The 24,213-nt window shown below is 37.8% G+C and overlaps 1 pseudogene; it reads right to left on the bottom strand.

Moving 5' to 3' along the window:
• LOC149228904 (DEAD-box ATP-dependent RNA helicase 32-like) overlaps positions 1–24,213 on the bottom strand; it is a 110,906-nt pseudogene that overhangs the window by 60,217 nt on the left and 26,476 nt on the right.

Below are 24,213 nucleotides of genomic sequence, written 5' to 3' on the forward strand. Positions count from 1 at the left end.
TCATGTAACACATAATTATGGTTAAGTATAGTAGATGCATTTATAATGGGTCTTGATAACATGTATGTAACTTTATTATGTATGCCCTTTTTATATCTGATGACTAAATGAAACTATTGTAGAAAACCCATCCATCTGTAGTGTCTTGATTGCTACAACTTAGTTTGAGAGTGTAGATATTGAAGTGGTTGATGATCAGTATGTGTTATTGTCTCTTTGCCCATTAAGTAATGTTTCCACTTTTTCACACTCTGAACTAATGCATACAATTCTTTATCATATGTAGGATAGTTAACTACTGCAGGATTAAAAGTCTCAGAATGATAACATATGGGTTTAACGTGCTGTGTCAACACTGCTCCCATGGCATAGTCACTGGCATCTATTTGGATCTCAAATGGTCTTTGAATATCAGGAAGTGCTAGTACAGGTGTTGTACTAATCTTTTGTTTCAAGGTGTCGAAGGCTTTCTGATGTTTGCCTCCCCACTGAAACGCCTTTTTCAATCCTGTCAAAGCATGTATGGGAGCTGCAATTAATGAAAAGTTAGAAATGAACTTCCTCCTATATTGTGTTGCCCCTAAGAAGCTTCTCACTTCTGTAGTAGACTTGGATTTAGGCCAGTTCACAATGACTGCCACTGTAGAGGGATCTATCTTCAATTCACCACCCCCTACTATATTACCCAAATAATTCAGAGATGTTTTTTCAAATTCACATTTTGAGAGTTTAACATAAAGTTTTTCTCTTTTTAAAACATCTAGTATCTGATTAACATGCTTTAAGTGTTCTTCCCATGTTTTGCTAAATATTAGAATGTCATCCAGATACACAATAACAAAATCATCAAGAAAAGGTCTGAGTACATCATTCATTAATCTCATGAAAGTAGCAAGAGCATTAGTTAAGCCAAAAGGCATAACTAGCCATTCATACAATCCCTGCTTTGTTTTGAAAGCAGTCTTCCATGCATCTTGTTCTGCAACTCTAACCTGATGGTATCCACTGTGCAAGTCTAACTTGGAAAAATAAACAACTTCCTTCAATTGATCTAAAAGATCATCTATGCGAGGAAGGGGATAACGATTTTTTATTGTTATCTTATTCAATGCTTGGTAATCAATGCACATTCTCCACGAGCCATCTTTCTTTCTCACCAAAATGATTGGTGACCCACATGGTGATGTGCTAGGTTTGATGAACCCTTTCTAGAGAAACTCCTGCACCTGCTTCTTTATTTCAGCATTCTCTAAAGAAGACAACCTGTACATTCCAATGTTAGGCAATGGAGCATCTTGCTGCAAAATAATATCATGTACTATTTCCTTTTTGGGTGGCAGACCTTTAGGTTCTTGAAACAAGATATCATACTCAGAAACAACATTTTCTAAATTATCTTGTTGTTTAGCATTTCAACCCTCAAATACATTGGTTTATCAGGTTTCTTTTCCTTTACAACCATTAGTAAGAATTGTTTGCATGAATTTATCATTCTTTTCATATGCCCTGAGTTTATGAGAGTATAATTATTCTCGAGCTTATGAGCTCTTACAAAGTATTCGATTCCATATTTAACAAGTAGATACTTGTTCTCAACTCTATAGAAAATAGCTTTTCTATCACACAAGTAAGGACTTCCTAAAACAATTCCACATATATCCAAAGGAATTATGTCTAACTCAACCTCATCTACAAATGCTGACCCAAAAGAAAACTTGAGTTTGCACTGTCTAGTCACTTGTAGTTGAGCTTTGTCATTCAACCATCCTAATGGGTATGGTTTCTTGTGAGGTGTAGTTGCTAATCCCAACTTCTTTACAATTTCTTCAGAAATTAAATTTACTTGTGAGCCACTATCAAACAAAGTATCAATCTTTTGATGTTTGGAAATAACTCGAATATGGAAAAGCTCATGTCTTTTTCTCTCATTTTCTTCATCAATAATAGATTGTGCAGAATTACTAGTAGATACTTCAAAATTCTTACTTTTTATACATGTGGCTGCAATATCCTGAGTCAGAACCCAAATCCTTTTGAATAGTTGCAACAATCTTCTTCTTCTTGCCCTCGAACTTCTTAGGTCTTAAATCTAGATGCAGAATCCAACAATGCTCATCATCATGCCCATCCTTTTTACAGTGAGTGCATGAAGCTTTGCTCTTCTGTGCAGTGTTAGCCTTCCTTTCTTTCCACTTCTACTTTCTTTTCTATTTGCTCTTGCTTGCAGTGGGTTTTGATGGTCCCCCAACTTCTGGATTTCCATTCTTTCCTCTAGCTTCTAGATGAGTAGTGATCCAGGTGGATGTTGGTGGCCACCCACCTATCCCATTTGGACACCCACAACTGTCTCTTTCAGTCTTTTCAGTTTCCTAAATTGCAGCACAGTTTACTATTTTTAGCAGTTTTCTGGGTCCTGAACTTCCGGAGCCGTTTTGAGGCCCTAAACGACGTTTTTTTGGGAATCTGGGGCAACATGGGTCCTTGGATCGATGTTGCCTCCCAAAGTGGTAGTACTCGGATAGATATTTCTAACGAGCTATCGTACGCGTAAAACGGAGATCGTATGTCAAAGTTACGACCCCAGGAAATTGATGTACCAATTTACCCAAACGGGGCCCACAATTTGGCGTTTCATCTTCTAGGGTTAGGTTTTGGGATGTGAAGGGTTTTCCATTGTTTCTCAACAATAAATAGGCCTTCGAGCCTCATTGTAATACAGTTCAAAACAGTTCAGAGGCATGTAGCCGCCACATCTCTTCTCAGAGATAGGCTACCATCGCCCTAGTTAGTTTATTTCCATTTCTGGTTGTAAGCATATTTCAGTATTTTCCATTAATGAAATGAAGTATTATTTCTGTTGCATCTTTGTGTATATGGTTGTGTCTGTAATTTGTTGTGTTCCTGTTTAAGTTCGGATCAGTGGTATCAGAGCAGTCTGCTTTTTCTCTGTTTTTCTTTGCATGTCCCCAACGAGGTCAGGATATAAGGAGTTAGGGCTTGAACTGGTCGAACCTTTGCAAGACCAGCCTCGCAAATCCCGACGGCCTCCCATGGCGGATGAGAAGAAAGACGAGGGGGCAGGAGATCCCATCAAAATCTTGCTCGAAGAAGCCCTCGAGCGACAACGGAACGCGATGATGGACAACTTTGCCCAGATCCTTCAGCGGCTACCCAGAGGCGACGCATCGGCTTCCAGCAGCAACTCTGGAAACACCACACCTTTTAAGGTACAAGTTAATTTTGAAATCCCCATATTCGAGGGTCAGATAGACGCAGATGCCGTAGATAAATGGTTAAATCTTCTAGATGGGTATTTTTCTGTTCATGAATTTTCAAGTCGGGAAAGGATTGTTTTCGCTCTTCTCAAAGCAGCCCCCCACGTCAAGGACTGGTGGGAAACCTACTGCGAGCAGAAAGATGAAAGTACAGGCTCACTATTTTCAGCCGCACCCACTTGGAATGACTTCCGGGATGCCATCAAGGAGCAGTACTACCCTGTCAGAAGCTATGAGGACAAATACATCAAATGGACCACACTGCGCAGGGACGAGACCAAGATGTGCCGGAGTTCACAAACATTTTTCAAACCCTTCGCACACAGTTGGGTATCAAAGGTTCTGAACTGCATCTAGTACTCAAATACCACGGCTACCTACACAGATACATCCAGGAAGAGATGGGGTTCTTGAACATCTCCTCACTCGGCACAGCATACCAATACGCTGTCAAAATCGAGCAAAAGTTCAAACAGAAGAAGCGAGACTTTGGATCTGCAAATCCGAAGCCCAAAGGACAAAGCCAAGGTGGGGTGACCCAAGGCAACCCGTCGAAGCCGCAAGAAAAGAACAATACCACAAAGCCGAAGAAGGACATAGGAAAGTGGCGTGAGTTCCACAAGAGTCCCACTCATAACACAAGTGAGTGTCGAACCAAGCAGTCGCTAGTGGCCGAGTTGAAGGCTTCCGAATCAGATGCATGTTCTGACCCTAAGCTATAACCCGACAAGGGGAATGGCAAAGGGAAGCAGATCATTGATGCGGATCCCAGCGCCATTGTTGCCACCGCCAAGATCCAGAAAGATGAGCCTGAAAATCCAGAGGAAGGGGAGCGTCTCTTCCACTCACAGATGTGGGTGAAGGGTTCGCCACTACAATTCATTGTCGACAATGGCAGCCAAAAGAACCTCGTTTCAGCAGAGGTCATGAAGCAGTTGGGCTTACCGACTACACCGCACCCGCAGCCATACAGTATCGAGTGGCTTCACGAAGGACGAGATCTGAAAGTTCGCCAGCAGTGCCGCCTTCCCTACAACATCAAACCCTTCACAGATGAGGTATTGTGTGATGTTACACCTCTGGATGTTTGTGATGTATTATTAGGCCAGCCATACTTGTGGAGGTGACATGCTGTGTATGAGTCTAGGCCTCGTGCTGTCATTATTTCTTTGAATAATTCATTATACAGGATACCGGAGGTAGCCCCACCTACCGCCACATCTTTGATCACTGCTAAGAAAGGCAGCAAGCTCATCTCATAGACCAGGAAATTCATCTGTCTGGTTCACTCCCAAAGTAAGGGGAAGATTGCCATCACATCCATGACCCCCGTGAAGGGTTCCTCCATGCAGCAGCAGCACCAAAGGGATATAGTCATGACAAGACATAGGAACAACTTCTCCTCACCCACAGGGGTACCACACAAGTTTCAGGTGGGCGACAAAGTCTGGTTGCATATGCAGAGAGAACGCCTTACCAGAACCCATCAGAAACTCAGACCACTCCTTACATGGTCCTTACACCGGTACCAAGGCTATAGGAAACAATGCTTTCAAGCATAGCATTCCTCCATTCCTTCGCTTGCACCGAGTGTTCAATGTGGACCATTGTCGACCATGCTTCCCACCATTTCTGGACACATTAGAGATTGAAGAACAGCTCACCAGAGACCCAGCTCAGCAGAAGCTTCCTCATCTCAAAGAGGAACTCAACGCAATGGGGACCATTACTTCCTAAGGGGGGAGGAATGATCCAGGTCGATGTTGGTGGCCACCCACCTATCCCATTTGGACACCCACAACTGTCTCTTTCAGTCTTTTCAGTTTCCTAAATTGCAGCACAATTTACTATTTTTAGCAGTTTTTCAGGTCCTGAACTCCCAGAGCCGTTTTGAGGCCCTAAACGACATTTTTTTGGGAATCTGGGGCAACATGGGTCCATGGACCGATGTTGCCTCCCAAAGTGGTAGTACTCGGATAGATCTTTCTAACAAGCTATCGTACGCGTCAAACGAAGATCGTATGTCAAAGTTACGACCCTGGGAAATTGATGTAACAATTTACCCAAACAGGGCCCACAATTCGGCGTTTCATCTTCTAGGGTCAGGTTTTGGGATGTGAAGGGTTTTCCATTGTTTCTCAGCAATAAATAGGCCTTCGAGCCTCATTGTAATATAGTTCAAAACAGTTCAGAGGCATGTAGCCACCACATCTCTTCTCAGAGATAAGCTACCATCGCCCTAGCTGGTTTATTTCCATTTCTGGTTGTAAGCATATTTCAGTATTTTCCATTAATGAAATGAAGTATTATTTCCGCTGCATCTCTGTGTATATGGTTGTATCTGTAATTTATTGCGTTCCTGTTTAAATTCGGATCAAGTAGCTTGTACAGATACCTCATCTATACTAATGGGATTGAACATGAGGATAGTGTGCCTCATGTAGTTGTGTAGACCACCAATGTACTTCAACAGGCTCTCTTTTGAGTCTAATGAGATTCCTAGAATCAATTCTCTCTTTCTAAATTCTTGAGTGTACCCTTGCACACTTTTCCCTTTCAACTGTCGAAGAGTTTGCCAACTCATCTCGGCTTGTTGCATGTAGGCCAATGGATAGAACTAATTTTTCCCCTCGAGGGGGGCTTTTCCCTGGCATGGTGCATACATCTTGTGTCTCTTTTTTTTTGTGATCTTCATACACACATAATATGGCAGTTTCTTGATGAAAGATAAGATAATAAAGAAGTAAAGAAGCCAACACACTCACAAGTAATTATAGAAAGGAGAATCAAACCCTCATATAATTGCATTGATTTTCCAACATGGTATCAGAGCTAAGGTTAGGAAAATACAAAGATCAGTTCATTGGCATGGATTCTCCCTCTTTGATGAACTACATTTAAATGGGTATCAAAACTACTGGAAGTTGGATCAAGAAGGTCATCTACTACTTATTCAACAAGGTCAAAAGTCAAGGATTCTTGGCTTCACTTACAAGTTCTCTTAATGATGACAATGCATATATCATTGATAGTGGATCATCGAGACACATGACACGAGAAAGTAAACAACTTCATACACTATCAAAGGAGCCATATTCTCATGCAGTGGAATTGGGTGACAACAAAATCTATGCTGTTAGAGGCTTGGTATCAACATCATTGAAGCTAGATAATGGATCGAAGTTGCACCTCAACAACATTCTATATGTTCCAAATTTGAAAAAGAATTTTCTTTCTATTTATTTTTTAGAAGATAAAGGGGAAATAATTTCTTTTGTTGATGGAAAAGTATTGGTTTGGATAAAATACTCTAGCATTGATAAAGCTAGGGTTATTACAGTTCATGAAGGAAGCCTTTATAGAGTCATTATACCACCTCCTCAAGCTTTGGTTCATATGGAAACAAGTCCCATTGAACTATGGCATAGGAGGTAAGGTCATCTACATTATAAGGTCATTCCTACTCTTAGTCAATTGGTTCATGGTATTCCCAATATGAAGTTAGATCATGAAGGTCTATGCAAGGGATGCTCTTTGGGAAAACATACAAGAAATCCCTTTCATAATAGTGAAACTAGGTCTAAATAAATATTAGACCTCATTCATTCCGATGTGTGTGGGCCCATGTTTGAAAAATCACTTGGAGGTCATCTCTACTATGTGATATTCATTGATGACCATTCTAGAAAGACATGGCTCTACCTCCTCAAAATAAAAAATTAAGTATTTGATAAATTCAAGGAGTTTAGGACAGAAGTGGAAACCCTAACCAAAAGAAATATAAAAACCCTAAGGTCTGACAATGGTGGGGATACACTTCTAAGGAATTGATTGCATATTGTAAGGAAACGGGTATTAAGATGGAGCTATGTGTTCCCTATTATCTCGAACAAAAGGGATTGGCTGAAAGAAAGGATAGGTCAATTGAAGAAGGCATTCAAACTTTGCTCCTTGTTCAAGACCTACCAAAATTATTATGGCGAGAAGTAGCAATGACAAACATGCACATTCAAAATAGAAGTCCTTAGAAGAGTCTTGATAATAAAACACCCAAAGAAGTATTCACAGGAAAGAATCTGAGTGTGGATCAACTACAAATATTTGGAAGTCCAACACACATCGATGTTTCAAAGGACAAGCGGAAGAATTTGGATTCCACAAGTATCAAGGGAATATTCATTGGATATAGTCTCTCTTCAAAAGCATATAGAATCTACATCAAGGAAGGAAGATATATTGAAGTAAGCAGGGATGTCATATTTGATGAAAATCAAGCATACAAGTAATCAAAGGATATTCCTATTTATTTTGATGACAAAGAAGTTCCCATATTTGAAGAAGAAGAAGAAGTTCATCATGAAGAACCTACTACAAATCTCAAAGAATAAGGACCAAGTGAGTCTGTTCAATCAGTGGTCATCCCAACCACAAGGAAAAGGCCAAATTGGTTAAATTCCACATCATAAGATGTTGAAGGACATGAAGCTATGAAAGGTACCTCTAGGGAAAGAAAGAAACTATAAATATATTCTGGTTATGCTGCATATATGAAGAAATTTATTGAAGTTGAACCATCTACATTCAAGGAAGCTACGCATCAAGAGGTTTGGAAGAAAGAAATGTAGGAAGAATATCAATCCATCATGAATAATGGGGGTTGGTAAATCATTCCTAGACCTAATGAGAAGTCGGTTGTCACCGCCAAATGGATCTATAAGATCAAACATGTTGTTGATGGAAGTATAGACAAATACCAAGTGAGATTCATTGCAAGGGGTTTATCTCAAAAAGAGGGCATTGATTATGAAGAAACATTTTCACCTACAACAAGGTACACTAACATTAGATATTTGGTTTCATTGGATGCTACAATGGGTTGGATTATCCATAAAATGGATGTGAAGACTGCTTTTCTGAATGGGACCATTGATGAGGAAGTGTACATCAAACAAACAGAAGGATTTGAACTTAATATCAGGGACTCTCATGTTTACAGACTTAATAAGGCCTTATATGGTTTAAAGTAAGAACCTACAGCATGATATGCAAGAATAGATGCATATCTAATTAGAATTGGGTTCATGAAGATCTATTTCAATCCAATTATCTACATCAATATTGTGAATGATGAGCCCATGATTATTCTACTATATGTGGATGATCTATTCATCACAGGTGCGGAGTGAAGAATTCAAGAATACAAGAAGATGTTGACAACTGAATATGAAATGAAAGATCTAGGAATGATGCACTATTATCTAGGTCTAGAAGTATGGAAGAGACCTAGGGAGATATATTTGGGGCAAGGAAAGTATATCATCAAGTTGTTGTAAAAATTCAGGATGATGGATTCCAAGCCGATGACTACTCTTATGATCACCAATATCAAGAAGTTAAGGTCTCTAACTCTAGTATCGTGGATCCTACCGCATATTCACAGTTGATGGGTTCCCTAATGTATCTGGTAAATACTAGGCCACATATATGTTTTTCTGTAAAAATTCTTAGTCATTTTTAGTTGGAGCCTTGTCATGATCACTAGATAGCTTCCAAACATATATTGAGGTATCTTCGTGGTATTATATATCACTACCTAAAGTATGATAGTAAGAAAGTCAAGCTAATTGGCCTCACAAACTTTGATTGGGGTGGAAGTGAGATCAATGGAAGGAGCACTATCAGAGGATGTTTTAGCTTGGGAAGTTGTTATGATCTCATGGATGAGTAAGAAGCAAGATCCCATTTCCTTAATTAGACTCGAGGCAGAATATGTGACTACATGTGAAGTAGGAAAGGAGGATGTTTGGTTAAGGAAGCTTCTGCCATATTTTTTGAGAAGTCTCTCGGTCCTACTGTGATTAATTGTGACAATCAAAGTTGTATCAATATGTCTGGAGATCCTATGTTTCATGATAGAATGAAACATATCAACAATAAGCTCCACTTTATTCGGAACCTGGTGTAGGATGGGATCGTGAAGTTGGAGTATGTCTCGATAGATGAACATGTAGGAGACATAGTAACAAAGGATTTTCCTAATAAGAAGTTTGAGTACCTAAGGAACCTTCTTGGTTTGGTAGACATTTCTGATTGCATTGATGATAAGGAAGTGGAAGAGATTTGTTGAGCCTTTGCAAGTGGAGCATTGCCTCAGAGGACATCTCGTTGGCATTTTATGTTCATGTCTAGTTCCCAAAGTAGGGAAGGTGGGTTGGATCATAAAGCTATGACCATGGATACGCACCTAGGTCCCTAGGTTGGTGGTTAGCAAGTAAGCCTGGTGGTGCCTAGAAGTTTGAGTATCGAAGGAACTTGCTTGGTTTGGTAGACATTTCTAATTGAATTGATGATAAGGAAGTGGAAGAAATTTGTGCCTAGAGAGGCTGAAAGCTTGAGTCCACATTCTTCCCACTTGGATAGACTGCCCTGGTCAGGAATCTGGTTCATGGAATTGCAATGCCTAAATTGATGAGAGACCAATGGATAGATTGCCCTGGTCAGGAATCCAGTCCATGGCATTGTGGTGCCTTAATTTCTTCATTATTCATATGGTTTGAGATCTTCCATTGTATTTTTATATGATGAATACCTCCCTAGTTAAGAGGGAGTTTTGGAAAATGTAAATAGGTTCAGTCTTCATTAATGTATTTGAGTCATCATGAAATGTACTTGTCAAAAGAATAATGAAAATAATTTTTATTATTGTAACAATGACTTATTAAAGCATGGGTTTAATACTTGGGTCATCATTACATTAGTCAAAGTCCCCATTGTGGACTCCTATGATTTATATTGAGTTTATAGAGTCATTGTATATTTAAAGAGACCCTTCTTGGGCTTTTGAATCATGTAAAAATGTTTACTATTGAGTCAAATATAATTTATGTATCCTCCACACCAAGTTAACCTAGAAGAGATCATGTCGGCCTAAGGACACTAATTTGAACTCACTTGGAGCCTATAAATGGAAGTAAGTCGATGTCATATGGAGCATGTCATCTCAAGCTAATTCTATATCTCAAGAGAAGTTAGAGAAGTGCGAAGTAAGTCAGAGTGCATCTAAGGAAGCTGAAGGAAGTGCGAGTTTGGGGAAGTCTAAGGAGAAAAATAAAATTAAACTTTTGGTGCCTCTAACTCTCTGTTTCATGCCCTATTTTGGGAGATCGAAGTCTTCCAAGTTTCACTAATGCCGGAAGATGCCTGATGCTGGAAGCTACTACCTAGTAAAAGCTGTTGGAAATGAGGTCAAAGATATGGGAGGTTGACTTGGTGTGGATGGAAGGTTTGGTCTTTGTCTATGGTGAAGAGTTTCAAAGAATACTATTGAAAGGAAGAGTTTTCTTGAATGGGTTTACCCCTCAAAGGGGGTTTTGCCTTGGCATAGTGCCTACATCTTGTGTCTCTTGTTTTTGTGATATTCATACACACATAATATGGTAATTTATTGATTAAAGATAATATAATGGAGACGTAAAATAAGCCAACACATTCACAAGTAATTATCAAGAAATGAGAATCAAACCCTAATCTAACTGCATTGATTTCCCAACACTATTTGCATCAAAATCTCTTCAAGACTTGCATCCAAAGCATGATTATCCTTCCCTGACATGTTACAACATAGACAAGACCCTAAGGATGGAATATGAAAGCCTGGAGATCCCATAGAAGCTTTGACCTAGTTGTTGTAGTAAAATTTCTTTCTTTTCTGCAAATTAAGGTTTAATTTTCAAAGCTTTCTTTCGGTTGCAAGTATGTTTCAAATGAATAGTAGAGTAGATTTTATTTTTTTCTAGATTTCTTGAATTTATTTTCATTCCTTTCTTGTAAATAGAATAGATTTACATTTTTCTCTTTCCTTCCTGCAATTTTTTAGTTTTCCATCTAGCATAGATAACATAACAATCTCTATGCTGCCTAGTTTCCATTCAATTCCTTTCACCTGCATCATATCAAAAAAATAAGAGCACATTGCATGCATGCTAGCCCCTCCTAAGTTTTCACAAACCCTGTGTTGATAATTAAAGTTGACACCCCTTGGGAATTGCACCATTCTTGTTGTAATACTAAGGGCCATCATTTTTTGGCATTATTGTTGAGGAGGTGTCAAAGTATGAATTGTTTTCTTCTCTAGTTGATTAATTTCTTTAATTTTATGAAAAAACACAACAAATATTCATTATCATTCTCATCTAGGAAATCACAAAAAAAAATAAAAAATAAAAAATAATAAATAATAAATAAATAAATAATAAATAAAAAAAATAAAAAAATAAATAAAAATAAATAAAAAATTAAAAGATAAAAAAATAAAAATAAAAATAAAAATATTTCTTTCAAGCCTCATAGAATTAGGCATAATACAAGAAAATTATTACCAAAACCCCTCACTTCTACAATCAACCATCCTTCTCTTGCTAACTGTGAGCCTCATACTTTATCCACAGAGGAAATAGATGCCTTTTTAGGTGAGAAAGAAAGATATTTTTGAGGAGCTTGCAGGAGGAGAAGAACCTCCATCACCCACTGATACCATGGCTGTAAATAAATTTCTTGAAGACTTTTCTCAGGGAGGCAAATGGGGAAGGCAAAAAAAAATATTAGTCAAACCTCTCACCCACATTTCCATGGATTGGCTATTGAAGGCCCTGCTACTTTCATGTTTGAATTTTTTGTAGTTTGTAGGACATATGATTATAACAATAGATGTGTTTAAACTCAAATTGTTTCCTTCTACCCTCAAGGATGCACCCCTTCATTGGTTTATGAGCTTGGAAGGGGAACACATCACTTCATGGGGAAAAATGCAGCAATACTTCAACACCAAATATAGAGATTATTGCAGAGCATGAGACACAAGGGATGAAATATTCAGAATGACTCAAGGACCATATGAGTCATTCGAATATTTTAAGGAAAGATTTAAACTAAGTTATAGGAGGGCGCATAACTGCAGTCTTGATCTACATTCCTTGAAATTAGTCGTAATCGAGGGAGTCTAAGAAGAACTAATGGAGACCCTCAACATGTTGGCCAATGGAGATATTTATTAGCTCAATTATGAGACATCAAAACAATCTTCAAAAATCATTCTAAAGCTGCTAGAAAAAGAGGTAGAACAAACAAGGGTTTGGTAAGTTCCTCCTCCCCCACTTTAATCACTAAGAATGAAATACGATGTACGTTATAATATTTAACAACTAATATCTTACACACCTTTTCTATGTAGATGGAACACCTTTTCAGGTTGGGTGATGGAATAACCCAACCCGACTCAATCATGGTGATGGAGTGAAAGTGTCATGTTCAAGAGTGACCTTCTACCATAAATTTTTCCAAGTTTTATTCCCTTTTTCCCCAATCATTGCTGACCAGTACGTCTTTATTTTTATCAAGGTTGAGGAGGATAACATATGCTTGTTCTATAATTTGTCCTTCGGGCAAACCTGTCGCTATGTTTTAGCGAGTCTAGCGACAATGAAACTCGTTCTTGTCTGGGTGGACAAGTTTGTCGCTATTGTTTTAACGAGTTTAACGACAAGGATAACTCGGTCCTTTTCATGTTTAGAGAGTTCGGAAAGGGACGAAAAGGAAACTGCGGCAGTTATTTTTCATAGCATAATCCCTTAGGTCCGAAAAAGATTAAAATAATACAAAAGGGATGACTTTTTGATCACTTTAGTGAGCCGAAAAAGACAAGCACTCGACCTTTTTTGTGAGATAATCCCTCAGGTCTGGAAAATATTAAAATATACAGGAGGGACAACATTTCCGACCACTTTGACGAGCTAAAAGGACAATTGCTTGACAATATTTTCATATTTAATGAGTCTGAAAAGGGTTTAAAGAGGACTCGTTTTTTAGGAACGAGTGGTGTCTAGGGTAGCAACTAGTTCTGGGTAGGTTTGGAACTTCTCAAAACATGGTGATATGAAGAGGGTGGCTAATAGGACCACTCGTTGCAACTGTTCCTCAAAAAGGTAAACAATCAAGTGGAAGCATATGATCGGCCAAGAGAATGGAGGTGATGGTAGGAACACAACCAAGGCCCAAAAGGCTGATAGTATAAGTGTAAGGAGAGTAACATTTAATAATAGCTTGGGTGTTTCTTCCAAACTCTTGGAACTTGACTTGATGATGAAATGCTAATCATAGTGCATTCATTCCATATCATAACAAAATAATTAGTATTAAATTATGTTAACATCATATTTTAAGATGGTTTAAATTCAAAAGGTGTAAACTTTGAATTCATGTTTTATCTCTTTATTGAGTTGGAATGATAAATCAGAATAGAGTGGGACAAATTCGAAGGTATGTGGAGATGGAGATTTAAATGTAAGTGAAGGTAGGTTTGCATGGACTCATTTGAATTCTATGGTTTGATCCTTTGGCATCATTTGAAATGTTCCCTTTTAAGAATTCGAAGGGTGAAAGCTTCATAGGTTTACACCTAATTGGTTTCATTTCATGCTTTCATAAAGGATTGAGTTCTTTGGAAACAAGAATGATACGAAGGGCGAGACTTATAAGCCTTTCATTGTAACCAACAAAAGTAGTAATATGAAATTTGGGCGTTACACAACCTTGTGAAAATAACGTAGCATGCCAATGACCACATTGAAATTATTATACTCTATGCTAAATACTGAAAACACTTTTAGCATCGAATTACGGTCTTACTTTTTTTTTTTTTATAAAAAAGGGAGCATTAAAATATCTACACATGAGAAATTCAAGTCGACAATTTTTAGCACAAGATTCATCTAACGATGAGTAATAACATTTGACCCATAGCTCTAATACATCTCCTTGTACAAGGATCTAGTGCATCGAGAGGTTGATACCGATGTTTGGTTGTGCATTTCCTCAAAATTAATTATAATATTATTTTGGAAGATAAATAGGTGGTTTAGGTAGGTGTGTGATTTACAATATTCATAATTTGGAGATGGTTAGACACAAATTTGAAAAATTAGGTGTAACTGGAAAAAAACAGGGGGTGGGAGAGCTTCCATGAGATATGTTACATATTTTTTTGAATAACAAAACTAATGTGATTTACATTAATAAATTACAATATTTTTTAGCAAGAAAATTTATTTTGATAAATGTCCTCTTGTTGGATACCTAGGCTATTTTGATAGTTCAAATAGTAATCTGAAAACTTGCATTGGCACTCTACTTGACATACTAAGGAGGTCATCCATTCTTCCAGTTTGAGGTAAATGGGGATGATATTTGAAAAATATCCTCATGTTATTTAAGTTTGTACATTTTGGATGGAAATAAGACTTCTACAAAATATTGGTACCAAATTCTCTATCTAAGAGATTCAATTTCTCCAAATTCATTCAGTGTATGCATACCCAAGTTAAATGAAATATCATTTCTCACCATGAGGTAAACTTTGGCAACGGATGTTCAAAGCATGTGACAAGTGACAAAGACAAGTTTGTTTCTTTTAATGAAATTAAGAAAGAATAGAATGTGACTTTTGGTAATAACCCACATGTTGTTATCAAAGGGAAAGGATCTGTGATAATTGATATACATCACCTCTACTTATGAGATTAATGAGATCAATTCACTCATCCCTAATTGTTCTAAGTAAGAAGGTTTTTAGTGTGTCGGATCCTAAATGATATAGTTTTTCCCTCTTAAGATTATACATGAACCTCTCTATTAGATCTTCTAGACTCTGAGACCAACTTGACCATATTGAAGCTCAACTACAACTTCTAAATTGTTAGCAATCAACCATGGTAATTCAAAATCTATAAATCATAAAACATATGCTAGAAGAGAATGGAAAATTACTACACAACATTTTAGAGTTCCAAGAAAACTCGAATCAGAAATATGGTCCATGATATCCCATAGAGAAATATGAGAAAATGATCTAGGATGGATCCTTCTCGTTTTATGTGGTTATATTGATGAAATGAGCACCATTCACCATCCATTAAAAGAATGCACCATGCCGTTGTGTGATATCGAATGCATGTTCTAAGGTGGATCAATTCAATCTTCATTGCAAATGCAAATTATACTTTATTTTTTTCACAATTCAATGGAATGATCATTGCACATTGGGGTACACATATCCCGCCATATTTGCAACTTCAACATCACTACAATTATCACTAGCAACACAGTAATTTCCGGTGTAATGTATGTAGTCATGGATGCAAGGAAGGAACCCAAGTTAACTTCTATGTGCATCCCCATCGGGTTTCCCATGTCAAATAACATAGTATGATGACCATTGTTTGAATCCCATCGTGACCAAAATTGGAAGGGATGTCCTCCCATTAATTGCCATTATTGATATCATTGCGAGGAGACAACGAAGAGGCTTGTGGAATGGTAATGAACGATGGCGGAGTTAAATCCCGCACCGAAGGAAATGAATAACGGAGGAGGAGATTAGCCCTAGATAATGGGGAGGGACATAAGGCCACGAGCCCTAAATCCAAGGGTAGCACATGAAGTGTGTTCAGGGCACGAGAATGTCAATGAAATGGACAAGAATTAAGAGATGGAGTATTTTTTCCGTCGGATTGGAATTGTGCCAGGGCGGGGTGGAACTGCGATAGCGGATGTCCCACCTCCTTACGTCGAAAAGGGACCCCCCTCCAGTTTACGCCGATTTGAGGAGTTGAACGTCCACTGTTCGATTGTGGGCACGAAACCCGCGGGGAACCATAATAGCGAAGCTTGATTTGAGGAGTTAAACATCCAATGTTCGATTGTGGGAATGGAACCTTAAACGAAACCACGATAGCGGAGCCCCTCCTCAGTGATGTCATCTTGGGGGAGGGGGATCTGCTGTTCGATTCGAGCTGCTCATTTGTGAAGCCTCCTCCACCATTGGATAAGGGTCCCATGAGAGAACTGGAGCATACGTGTCATGCACAGTGGTAGGGTGGACTTTGATACACTTCATCCTAATCTTGTAACGACTAGTTAGCATTCTGTTTCACATAAAGAACTTATATAAACATTCGATAAGGAAGAAAACGCCATCGAGCTTGCAAACCTAACTATAAAAGAAGTAACTACCATTGAAAAAAGTTGTGACTTGAGATTATGAGGTGATTAATTCTGTTCATAATGAAGCTAGACATGTGAATGAAAGAAAACATCCACTTCCTATTGAATCTTTTTCCTGAGAAGAAGTTATGATAAATCAGCAAATACTGAGTGACAGTGGAAAGGAACCCATCTCTCCTGGTAGCAATATATGGCAACCAAATAAACCATGAAATGCGTCATCTCCTTCATCCTCATTCATGGATATCATTTTCTTATATTCTCAAGACAGAACACGGGTATCCTTATTGTTAGAGTGATGAGCTAATTTGGAGCATTGTTTTACTTTTTTTTTACTCTCCATTCGTAACAATTCATAATAAGTCCTTATCTACACCATTTTCACTTCCGTTTTCATTCTCACTTGTTTCGCTATCTTCAGGTTTGTTTATATGCTCAGTACATACAATGTCCATATTTTTCAGTTTGCTTCCACTCTTTTTCAAGAAACATACTCAGGGAGCTGTAGGGAGACCTAAAAAGATAGAGAAGTCTTCTATCGATAAGTTTGATACATCAAAGATTTCTTTAACTCGATGTAAATATATTGACCTGAAATATATGGATCTTTTTTGACAGAAGTCTTGTTAGTGGAGCCATGACAAACTGGAGCTTGTGTTGCCTATGTAGTCATCCAAGACATTAAAAAATGCACTCTCTTCAATATGATGATGGATTATAACTGACACTTGAAATGAAAAATTAAAACCTAAAATATAACAAAGTTCCCTGACTTATGTGAAATAGAGTTTTCCACCATTACAATAAACAACACACCTTAATCACTTTAACTATAATCTTAGCCTCCTCCTACAACTGTATCAGCATTTTCATTTCTGAAGGAATAAAAAATCAACAGAATTCCCTCCAGCATTAAAACGTGTTGTGTTACCAACATGATGAATGTAAGATGGTACATCTTCTAGGAAATCCACCTTTAAGTTCCATCAAAAAATAATAACTTTAGTGCCACTAGTTATAATGCACAACAACAATCATTTTGTCAAAAAAAATTTATGACTAGATTATCAAGCAATCCTTTCATTTCAACATAGTTCAATTATTGAATCTAATTTTCTTTAAATTGCAATTCACCGGAACCACCCAATCAATAGATCGAAAATACAAGCCCCTTGAAGCTACATTAGTTTCAAAGAGAAGGGAATGTTTTTCCTCTATATGCTTGAAAGGTGCCAACATCCTTTGAGTATGTTTCATGCAACCATGATAATATCTCACAGGTATATCACGATGTAACTTCTTATATTATTCGTAAAAATACTTGACCTACATCGAGTGCCAAGGAATCTTAAATTTTTGGATGAGTTTTAATATTAAAGAAATCATGTCATTGTATCATTTTATAGATGGTCACATTACACCCTCCAACACTATTTTAAAGAAGACAACACACAAAAGGGAAAAAAATGACAAAAGGTATTGCTATCGTGTACAAAAGAATTAGCCCACTCTAACTTGCTTACGATTTGAAAAAAATATAAGTATCTTTGCATTGAGATGAGTTTTTATAAAACTCCATAGCATATTAATCTTTTTTTCAAGAAGGGCAATAATAGCAAACTTGTTGCAACCATGTTGGAGTTGTTACAATAGACTCGACATGCACAACTAGATACTCAAGGTTTTTTAAACTAGGGCTTGGTAGGTTTTGTAATGATCATGTTTGAGTTGCAGAGAAAAGTAATGTTTGATGTTTACCTTGAAGTTCTGATACAATTTTATTTAATGATTTTGAGAATACCATATCTAGGATGCAATCTACCTCATTAAGCACCAAAACCTATTATTAACCACAATCAATCAAATATCTACAAAATCAATATGCAGTTTAAAAATTAAGAGAAATTTGCAGCATTCAAAGAGACAAACACATGGACACTTTCAACAAGTCCATTGTGACTATATGGATGTCATACAACTTAAGTCACCTAGTTTATGTTCACGTTAGAGTTTAGCAACTTTGTAGTTCGAGAGTTATAATTTTGGGAATGAAGTTCGACACTAAATTTGACATTCTAGATATTTGAGAATATATATATATATATATATATATATCTATATCTATATCTATATCTATATCTATATCTATATCTATATCTATATCTATATCTATATCTATATATATATATATATATATATATATATATATATATATATATATATATATATATACCCAGGTGGATATTGGTGGCCACCTTCCTATTCCACTTGGACCCCCAACACTGTTTCCTTTCAGTTTCCTTAATTCTAGCACAATTTTCTATTTTTGGTAGTTTTTGGGGCCCTGAACTTCGAGAGCCATTTTAAGGCCCGAAATGATGTTTTTCAGAAAATGCACCAAGCCCACAACTATTTAACTATAGGCATGGGATTTAGGAGAAAATATTTTATCCTCAAATATGTCTTTCTAACGAGGTACCGTGTGATTCAAACAAAGATCATATGCCCAAATTACGACCTCGAGAAGTTGGCCTTCCAACTAATGTCAATGGGGCCCACAAAATTTTGTTGCTTCATCTCCGAGGTTAGGTTTTTGGATGTTTAGGGTTTCCTTTGCTTCTTAATAATAAAAATTCCTTCGAGCCTCATTGTAACATAGTTCAGAAGGTATGTAGTCATCACATCTCTTCTTAGAGATAAGCTACCATCATCCGAGTTAGTTCGTTTCCATCCTACATGTAAAAAAAATTCAGTATCTGTTATTAATTAATTGAAGTTTAGTTTTCATTGTAGCTTTGTGTTTTTGTTTAAATTTGTATTTCATTTCATTCCTGCATAAATCTAGATCAATGGTATCAGAGGGGTTTGCTCTTTCTCGGTTTTTTTGTGCATGTCCCTAATGAGGTCGAAGTATAAGGAGTTAGGACTTGAATTGGTTGAGCTCTTGCAAGATCGGTCTCACCAACCCCGATGACCTCCCATGGCGGATGAAAAGAAACACGAGTGAGTAGGATATCCTATCAAATTGTTGCTCAGAGAAGCCCTCGAGTGGGAAAGGAACGAGATGATGGATAATTTTTCCCAGATCCTTTGGCAGTTACTAGTGGTGCAACATCTTCCTCTAACAATCACTTTGGAGCTTCTTCCCCTTTTAAGGTACATGTTAACTTTGACATTCTCATATTTGAAGGTCAGATAGATGCAGATGTTGTAGATAGATGGTTAAGTCCACTGAAATGATATTTTTCGGTCCATAATTTTTCCAATCGGGAAAATATTAATTTTGCACTCCTCAAAGTCATCCCCCATGTCAAGGACTAGTGGGAAACCTACTATGAGCATAGGGACGAGAAGTAACCCTCACAATTTTCAAGTCCACGCACTTGGAATTCTTTTTGAGACGTTGTCAAGGAACAATATTACCCTATTGGGAGTTATGAATATAAGTACATAAAATAGACCACACTATGACAGGAAAGGGACCAAGACATGTCAGAGTTCACAAATATTTTCATACCCTACACACGAAGCTGGGTATAAAGGAATCTGTGCGACATCTAGTACTCAAGTGTCGTGTCTATCTACATAGAAACATCCAGGAAGCAATGGCATTCCTAGACATCTCCTCACTTGGCGCGATGTATCGATATGCTGTCAAGATCGAGCAGAAATTTAAACAATAGAATCAGGAATTGCAAGTTACGAATCTGAAGTAGGGAAAAAGCACCTCCAAGTCGTAGAACAAAGGAACAAACTAAGAAGGAATGACCCAAAACAACCCATTAAAGCCCAATCAAAGAACAACAACAGGAAGATGAAGAAATACACATGAAGGTGTTGTGAGTTCCATAAGAGACCCAGTCACAATAAAAATGAGTGTCGCACAAAGCATTCAATCGTGGCCAAGTTAAAATCCTCTAAATCAGATGCATGTTCCAACTTAGAGTCAGAACCTAACAAGGGGAAATTAATCATTGATGCACAACTTAATGCCACCCTTGCCACCACCAAGGTCAAGAAGATTAATCCTGAAGATCCAAAGGAGGGTGAAGGGTTCGCCGTTTTAGTTCATTGTCGACAACAAAAGTCAAAAGAATCTCATCTCAATTGAGGTCGTGAAGCAGTTGGGTTTGATGACAAGACCGAACCTGTATCCGTACACCATCGGATGGCTCCACCAAGGGAGATATCCCCTCATAAGCCAACAAGTCCTCCTACCCTTCAACATCAAGCCCTTTATGTATGAGGTACTATGTGATGTTTCTCCCCTAGAAGTTTGTGATGTATTATTAGGCCAACCACACTTGTTGAAGTTTCATGCTATGTATGAGTCCAAGCCTCAGATAATTATTATTACTTTGGGTAGTAAGGTATACAAGATACTAGAGGTAGCTCCACCTACCATCATTTATTTAATATCTGCTAAGCAATGTAGTAAGATCATCTCCAAAATCAGGAAGTTTTTTTTCTTTTCGATTCACTCTCAAAGTAAGGGGAAGATCATAGCCACATCCATGGCCCTCGAGAAGGGTTCCTACATGTAGCAGAAGTAGGTGGATAAGTTCATGGAAGAACATAAGGACATCTTCTCCTCACCCAAAAGGGTACCTTTGCCCTTTTAGGGCAATCATTCGATCGATCTAACTATTGGATCACCTCTACCCAATGGGCCAATAAATTGCCACTCTCTTCTAGAAAATGAAAAAATCAAGAGGAAGATCTAGGAGTTGCTACAAAAAGGGAATATCTGACCAAGTTCCTCACCTTGTGGAAGCCCAATTGTACTCGTACAGAAGAAGGATATGGCCTAGAGACTCTGCATTGATTATTAGGCACTGAATGAAATCACTATCAAGAACAGGTATCCAATCCCATGGATTGATGACCTTCTTGACTAGCTCAAGGGGGCCAAGTACTTCAATAAGATTGATTTGAAGTTTGGCTATCACTAGGTTCCAAAAGAACCCATAGATGTATGGAAGGCCACCTTCAAATACAAGGAGGACTTTTTCAAGTGGTTGGTCATTCCCTTCAGATTGAAAAAATCCCTTGCAACTTTTATGAGGTTGATGGATGACATCTTGCGGCCCTTCACCAAATATTTTGTGGTTGTATATATGGAAAACATCCTCACCTTCAACAAGAGTTAGGAAGAACTCTTGTAACATTTTTATCAGGTCCTTCAAACCCTGCGACAACATAAACTATCTACCAATTTAAAGAAATGCACCTTTGGCATGATCCAAGTCTAATATCCAGGTTACATAATTGATGAGGAAGGCATGGAAAACTATATACATACTACTCTGCCTACTCATAGCCAACCTTCAGAATCCATTTTGATTGACTATATGTCTATACTTCCTTCTACCAAGGATGGCAATGACTGTGTATTTGTGGTCATTGATAGATTTCTTAAGATGGCTATATTGGTTTCCTACATGAAGAGTATCACAACATAAGTCACTGCCCAAACTCTTCTTTGAACGAGTGTTGGCATATTTCAGGATCCCAAAGGCCATTATATTAGATTGGGATAACAAGTTCCTAAGTGCATTTTGGTCGAACCTTGGTTTCCTACATGAAGAGTATCACAACATAAGTCACTGCCCAAACTCTTCTTTGAACGAGTGTAGGTATATTTCAAGATCCCAAAGACCATTATATTATATTGAAATAACAAGTTCCTTAGTGCATTCTGGTTGAACCTCTAGTCATTTTTGGACACCAAGCTCACCAAGTCAATTGCATTCCACCCCCAGACTGATGGTCAGACAAAGGTCGTCAACAGGATGATATTGCACATACTACGCATATACAACTCTAAGCATCTGTGAACATGGGATGAGAGTCTTCCCTATGTGAAACACCATTATAATATAAATATCCATAACTCGACTCGCCACAACCTTTTTCAAGTCGGCCTAGGATTTCAACCATTATGTCCCATTGATGTTGCATTGCCTCTTGCCACTACATAGGAATAATTTTCACATGTCTAGTCCAAAACTGATAAAGCCACATGTTCATTGAGCGAATGATCTGAATAGAAAATGACATCAACCCATGGTATTCATCCACCCAAGGAATTTACCCATGGTATTGTAAGTGGCATCCACCTATGGTATTTATCCACCCATGGTATTGTAAGTGACATCCACCCATGGTATTTTCCCATGGTATTGTTACATCCACCCATGGAATTGACCCGTGGTATTGTAACTGAAAAATACTATAAGTAACAAGTCACATTTTGTAAAAGGACAGTTTGTTCGCCACAATGTAGCTTTTATAGTTATTCTCCGATTTAATAAAAAATTTCTTTGTGCTTTTGTTTATTGGGCATTCTCTTCTATTTCTTCTGGCATTTCAATTTTTCAGATCTTTGGGGTCTCTTCCCCAAAATCCATTTCAATCTTTTAGATCTTGGGGGCCTCCCCACAAGATCCGAATCAATGGTATCAGAGCCGGTTATGATTCCATGGGAATGAGGGTTTGATGCATATTTCAGTTTCAAATTTTGCAGCAATATTCAACAAAATTCAGGCATGTGCTACGTCCTCCATAGAACATTTTCTTGGGCCAAGCCAGAAGAATTTTTTTTTTTCATTTTTTTGCAGGAATGTTTTTGGGTGGCAAGTTTGTAGATCAGATCTGAAATTTTTGGTGAAAAATATACAAAAAAAAAATAATATATCTGGATTCCTTGCGAAAGAATATCCAAATTCAAAAAAAAAAAAATGGCCGAATCGGAGTCCGGATGAGGGAGATATCACTGATTTAAAATCAACTATGTTGCAAAAATGTTTCTGACATCAATTCGTGGACGGTGGCTCTCCTATATGTTTTTGAAATTTTGGTACAAAATTTCAGAAAACTGATTGTATATCTGAGCTCCTCTTGAAAAATTGCTCAATTTAAAAAAAAAGGGTCAAATCAGAGTTCGGATGTTAGTGATATCGATCATTTAAAATCAGCTATTTTTTTCAGAACTTTTGTGACGGCGGAAAAGTTGCAGCGTGAATTTGAGATTCTAGAGTGTCTAGGTAAGGATTTCCAAAACATGGGAAGATGAAAAATGGTCATTCTGTTTCCAAAAACAGGTTATAATAAATACTTTGAGTTATATTGACTGAGTTATGTCCATTTTAATTTTGGAGCAGCATTTGGAGTGGGTTCCCTTTGGAGACGTACCCTCCCACCCCGCTTTAGTATGCATGTGATTCACATTCATTAGTTTCAGCATAGCAGCATTCGACTTGGGTTCTTTGGAGATTTTCCCTCCCAACCTAGGCTATGTAGGCACCTGCTACTTCATCAACAACCAACATCACGGTTATGGGTCAACTGCACAAAATCGTTGTCATCGAAGTCCATTTGCTATGCCGCACACTGTTAGTATCACAGTTGGTCACAAGCATTATAGGGTATATCTATCCTCGGATCTTTGTTTGTCATGGTTATGGGTCATCCAAAAACCCACACTTCATCGAAGTCCATTTGCTAGGTCGTACACTGTCGGTATCAAAGTTGGTCATAAGCATTACATGGTATATCTATCCTTGGATCTTCATTCATCATGGTTATGGGTCATCCACAAACCCACAGTTCATCGAAGTCCATTTGCTAGGCCACACACTATTAGTATCAGAGTTGATCACAAGCATTACATGGTATCTCTATCCTCGGATCTTCGTTCGTCATGGTTATGGGATAACCACATAAAACCCTTCTATTCAGTGGCTCTTCATATTCAACAAAGGATTCGCAGGAGGGAACTTCATGCAATGGGGACCATTGCTTCTTAGGGAGGCAGGAATCATCCAAATAGAAAATGGCATCAACCCATGGTATTCATCCACTCATGTAATTCATCCATCCA

This window comes from Pinus tabuliformis, chromosome J, assembly GCF_031772625.1.
Source record: "Pinus tabuliformis cultivar Carrire ecotype Pingquan chromosome J, CPIR1, whole genome shotgun sequence".
In the NCBI taxonomy this organism is placed as follows: Eukaryota; Viridiplantae; Streptophyta; class Pinopsida; order Pinales; family Pinaceae; genus Pinus; species Pinus tabuliformis.